This window comes from Xyrauchen texanus, chromosome 44 (genome assembly GCF_025860055.1).
Source record: "Xyrauchen texanus isolate HMW12.3.18 chromosome 44, RBS_HiC_50CHRs, whole genome shotgun sequence".
In the NCBI taxonomy this organism is placed as follows: Eukaryota; Metazoa; Chordata; class Actinopteri; order Cypriniformes; family Catostomidae; genus Xyrauchen; species Xyrauchen texanus.
Genome location: NC_068319.1, coordinates 18,040,622 through 18,046,646, shown reverse-complemented (window position 1 = coordinate 18,046,646; position 6,025 = coordinate 18,040,622). Strand labels below are relative to the sequence as shown.

The 6,025-nt window shown below is 44.1% G+C and overlaps 1 protein-coding gene across 2 annotated transcripts in view; it reads right to left on the bottom strand.

The window, feature by feature from the left end:
- The window catches only part of LOC127636505 (cell adhesion molecule 2-like), a 556,717-nt gene that overhangs the window by 196,526 nt on the left and 354,166 nt on the right, over window positions 1-6,025 (bottom strand). The window lies entirely within an intron of this gene.

Genomic DNA, 6,025 nt, shown 5'->3' with positions numbered 1-6,025 from the left:
AAGGTTATTATGCTATAAATGTGATTTATGAGGACATTTCTAGTGTCCCCATAATTCAAATCGCTTAAAAATCATACTAAACAATGTTTTATTGAAAATGTAAAAATGCTGAATGTTTTCTGTGAGGGTTAGGTTTAGGGGTTGTGTTAGGTTTAGAGGATATAATCTATAGTTTATACAGTATAAAAACCATTATGTCTATGGAAAGTCCTCATAATGATAGGTAGACCAACATGTGTGTGTGTGTGTGTGTGTGTGTGTGTGTGTGTGTGTGTGTATTGTGTGCATTTTTCTTCCACGCAAGAGGTGTTACATTGAAACGTGTCAATATTAGTGCTGGATACATTTTATAGGTTAAAGGGTTAGTTCACCCAAAAATGAAAATTATCCTATAACTTACTCACCCTCAAGCCATCCTAGGTGTATATTACATTTTTCTTTCAGCCAAACAAAATCAGAGTTATATTAAACAATATCATTGCTCTTCCAAGCTTTATAATGTGAACGATACCTTAGATTTTGAAATTAGTCTTAAATGGTGCGTTTGTGCATCTATCCAGTCATTCCAATTGTCCATTCATGGCAACAAACACTCTCAGCCTTTGTTGGCATTACCTCACATTTCCTGCATGAGCACCACTACGTCTCCCGTACTCTTCATCTACCAGATTCTTTTGTTTGTGCCGCTGCTGCAGCCTCCTCCATTTCCTGAAGTTCCTGATTAGTGTACTCCGGTTCAAACAAATAGAGCTGGGCAAAAAACTCAATCTCCTCTTCTCTTATATCGAAATCCTCATTGTTGTCTTCTAATTTGTGACTGACATTTTGTTTTGCTCTATCCTCTGTGCTTCCGCGTTCATCACTTCTCACTGAAGCTTACGCTAAGCCTACATCATACGCCGGAACACAACTCTCTTGTGAACGCACGGACGGCTATTACCGGAAGCCAGTGATTATAGTTTATAAAGTTATAAATATGGATATTTTTCTTACAAAAACGCATCGCTTCACTTCAGAAGGTCTTTATTAACCACCTGGAGGCGTATGGATTACTTTTTTGATGGATGGATGCACTTTTTTGGCCTTCAAAATCTAAGGTACCATTCACTCCCATTATAAAGCTTGGAAGAGCAAGGATATTTTTTTATATAACTCTGATTGTGTTTGGTTGAAAGAAGAAAGTCATATACACCTATGATGGCTTAAGGGTGAGTAAATTATGGTATAATAAAAATTTTTGGGTGAACTAACTCTTTAACATTCTCAAGATATTGTTTACCTCATACAATAATGTAAATGTAAATGTAAATAACATTTTGAGTTTTGAGGCTCTTAGTTTATGTCTGTTATTCCTGAATGTTGACAAAACCTTCAACAGATATACACAAAATAAACATTCTCTTTGGGGAATACAGTTTTGAAATCCGAATGACTTTGGTGATAATACAGCACTTCAAAATCTTTATCCAGTCAAAATGCAGAGAGGTGATTTATAAAGTTTAATTGCACTGTACTGTATCGATCAGTTATGCTCACTATAATGGGAATCTGCTTCTGACCAGCAATAGCAAGAAACTAATCATGGTTCATGCAATGAAACAAACGATTGGCAAGCCCAACGATATGTCCTGACTCTGACACTGAAAATAAAATAAATAAAAATAAATAAAAAAGATCACGTGCATGTATAATTTGTCAGCATTATGAACAATTTTGAACAGCACACAATATAGTAAATGTGAACTAATTTAAGCAAAGTAAAGTCAAACCAATGGGTGGGGTCAATGAGCATCCACAGGATAAACAGTCAAGATGTCATGGCAGAGGACTCAAAGAGATACCAAACACCTCAACACACAGGTACAAATATAAACACAAATCTATTTTCAGAAGTATGAGAAATGAGGAAATAAGGAAAAACAAATTAAGAAATGGAAAAAGAAACATTTACTGTATCCTCATATCTATGGTCTTCTGGACTGTGAATAATAGAAGCTTCAGAGCAGCTGTGCAGCAAATCATAGTTCATGGTTGTAACACAAACTAAAGTTTATTGGCTATTTAAGAAAAAAGGACAAGCCTTTTAATATGTCCTGCCCTGACTTTCCGTTTCAATCCACCTTTTTACTGAACGTCGAAGTGTTCCATATTTTCAGTTTCCGTTCTCTAGTGTTCCCTTTACAAAAAGTTTCACTATTATGCTGCGCTTTGCTAAGCGCTTTTGGGAACAATCCTGCATTGTGACCAGCTGTGAATATGTGTGTAACACGTCAATTTATAGCCTCGGCTGGTGAGATCATTAGATGCACTTGTGGCGAGGCTATAAATAGACGTGTCACCAGAGCGTCGTCAGATCCGTTTTCTTCAGAGCAAACTGTGCTATGTGTCTCACAAGCCTGTCAGAAACTTTCTTTCCTCTGCTATGATTTAGAATTTGTTAGGCAGTGCGCAGTGAACCTTTTTTCCTTTCCCTCTTTCTATATATATATATATATATATATATATATATATATATATATATATAAATAGAAAAGAAAAAGGTGGAAAAATGTCAGAGAAGCAAAGAAAACTTTCTATGACTGTCAGGGACATGCATCAATTTTGTTTTGTTTGTTTGGGGGAAGAGCATGCTGCTCTCGCGTTGGGGCAGGGCGAGTGCGCGCATTGCGACCTACTTTCGGGCGAAATGCTTCGCGCTCGCCTCGCTTACTTCCGGGAGTCAGCACCCACTCTTTCATCGTGGGGCTCTCGCATATATTTGGCTGAGGAGCGAGAGACGGGTCCGTCCCTATCACTCGCTCTCTCCCCAGATCCAGCTGATCCTTCTCGTAATCTGAAGTGCGCCTTGGCGCCTCTTCATTTCACGAGGGGGGCGCTGAACCTCTGTACATTTCACGCATAATAATAAAGCGGCTGAGAAATTACTCGAGGTGGTTACTCGGGCTGTGGCCAGACTACAGCTAGACTGGCCACGCGAACAAGAGACCCCCCCCCCCCCCAAATGCTCCAAACTTTAAGACAGATTTCTGTCTGGTGGCCAAAAAAATAAATAATATAATAATAAAAAAAGAAAAGAAAAAGGGAACACTATATTAGTCCCTTCCTTTATTTGATGACCACCATGATGAGCTTTCTCACTCATGGAGGGACCCATATACTTCCCGTGTTCACGTACCCTCAACGTCTTTATACTTGACTATCGTGGGTGCTGAGACATGGGGGTACTCAATGATGCCGCCGGTCAAAGAGACGCTTGCGGGCCATCTCTCACCGGGTTCGGCATCATCACTCAAGAAACCCCTCTCTCCCCACTGAGCCATACAGGACTACCTCCATGCTAGTGGTGAGGGCTTATCAAGCGGCAGGTCAGGCTGGTGCTGCGCTGTACACCATGGCCATGTTACAGATATACCAGGCTGACCTACTGAAAGACCTGAGTGCGGGTGCAACGCTCGATGAAGAAGCCTTTTCTGAACTTCGTCGGGCCACAGATTTATCTCTCCGTGCGACCAAGCAGACAGCCCGTGCCATTGGTCAGTCTATGTCCGCTTTAGTCAGCACAGAGAGGCATATATGGCTTAACCTTTCGGGCATCAAGGATAAGGACAGAGTTATCCCACTCGATGCCCCGGTTTCGCCTTCCATTCTCTTCGGAGATGCCATGAATACGGTTATCTCCAGATTCCAGGAGGCGAAAAGCCACGAGGAAGCCTTCGGGCAGTTTTTTCCTCGCCGCACTCGGGGGGCGGGCCCGTCGGCCACCCAGTCCCGCCCCGACTCTTCTAGGCAGAGCGTGGCGAGTCGTGCTCCCCCTCGTAAAGACTGGGGACAGGCTCGTCACCCTCAGCAGCCCCCGAAGCAGGACCTCAGTGTCGTGATTTCTAAAAGAAAGAAACCCTGACGGTCTTGTACCCAGCCTTGTGGGGGTGGTTCCTCTTGGGACGGGGCACATGTACCATCCACTTCGGCCCTCCCGATACCCTCACAATTTGAGATCTTTGAGGCTTGAACCGCTCGGTCAGGGTGTTCAAGTTCAAGATGCTAACTGTCAAGATGGTCGTGTCTCAGATCCAACATTACAATTGCCTCTACCAGAAGAATCTAAACCAATAAATGGGGTGTCTTCGAAAAGTGCTGCAGTTCACATGGTGCAGATCCAGTTAAATTGTTTCAGTTCTGGACTTTCTGCAGGAAAAACTGTCAGCAGGCATATGCCCCACTACTCTCAGGGTTTATGTGGCCGCCATTTCGGCTTGCCATGCCTTGATGGACAGGGTGCCTTTGGGGAGGGATCCTCTACTCGCTCGCTTCATTCGTGGAGCCATGCGACTGAGGCCTCCTGTTAGGACCAGAACTCCTTCATGGGACTTAGCAATAGTCCTGGAGGGTCTGGTTGAGACCCCCTTTTGAACCTCTAGAGTCAGCGTCTGACAGACTTCTGACTCTCAAGATGGTCTTTCTTATGGCGATTACCTCTCTTAAGTGGATTGGGGATCTACAGGCTCTGTCTGTTTTGACGGCCTGTTTAGAATTTGCCCCAGGTATGGCCAAAGCTATTCTGCATCCTCATCCTGACTACCTTCCTAAGGTGCCTTTTTCTACACTACGTCCTGTCACTCTGGAAGCCTTCTGCTCCCCGCCGTTTTTAAAGACTTCACGGACTCTGCCCAGTCCGTGCCCTTCAGACTTATGTCCACCACACTAGCCAGTGGCGTAAGTCAGGTCAATTATTTGTCTGCTATGGGGGCCGCAACAGGGCGGTGGCCGCTACCAAGCAGACTGTAACATTGGGTGAGGGATGCTATTGCCCTGGCCTATGAGGCGCACGGTCAAGCTTCGCCAGTAGGTGTCAGTGCTCACTCCACCAGAGGGGTCACCTCCTCTAAAGCCTTGGCTAGAGGGGTCCCTCTGCAGCAGGTTTGTGATGCGGCAGGCTGGTCCTCTCCGCACACATTCATCAGATTTTATAGTTTGGATGTTCATGCTACTCCAGACTCTTACGTCCTAGAGTCGACATCTCAAGCTCATGTCTGAGACCACTTGCGTTCTTGTGAGCACATTTCACAACCGTAGGGGTCCGGACAGCCCCAGTGCGGCGGCATGGGTATCGCGTTCCCAAAAGTGCTTAGCAAAGTGCAGCATCATAGTGAAGCTTTTTGTAAAGGGAACGTCTCGGGTTACATGTGTAATCCTTGTTCCCTGAAAAAAGCGGAACGGGATGCTGAAATTCTGGTCAATGTTCATTGACGTGTTACACACATATTCACAGCTGGTCACAATGCAGGATTGTTCCCAAAAGCGCTTAGCAAAGCGCAGCATCTCGTTCCGCTTTTTTCAGGGAACAAGGGTTACACATGTGACCCGAGACGTTTTCACTCACATCCACATATACTCTTAACGTGTAAATTGTCAAATAATCATGTGGCTCCATTGTGCAGATATAGCAGTGACCATTTTTTGACAGTTCTTCAAACTCTATTGAGTTTGAATCTATTGAGATGTGACTACCAGAAAATTCTAATAATAGTCAGGGGAGCAGCAAAAACTACAAAAGGTATAAATGCGAAAACACCAGTAACCCTTGAGCAGCACAAATTTCCAGAGCTGTAACATACACCAGTATTCAGAAGTGCAAGGTGCCTGGTTCTTAGAATATTTGCTAAAGTAAATTAAGGCTGAAACGTGTCCTCAAATTAAAATGTGTCACAAGCTGAAGCATCAAGATTGTGCCTGGAAATACCAGAAGGCTGATTTAGGTTTTATGAACAGAAGTGATGAGAGTTGATGAGAGAGTCTGATGCAGAGACAGCATGGCCCTTTGTTCTATGATCAAAGGTGAGACATTGAACTCCATTTCCCAGAATGCATCGCAACCGGACGGAAGTCCCGCCCATGGACTCAATCTCAGACGTCATTGGTCAAAAGCGGCCGGTGGCCGATGACGTCATCTTAACAAAACCAGCGCGCACATTTGAGCTCGCTCTCTCTCTGCATCCAGCTTGACTGTTACACCTACCGCTTCGCT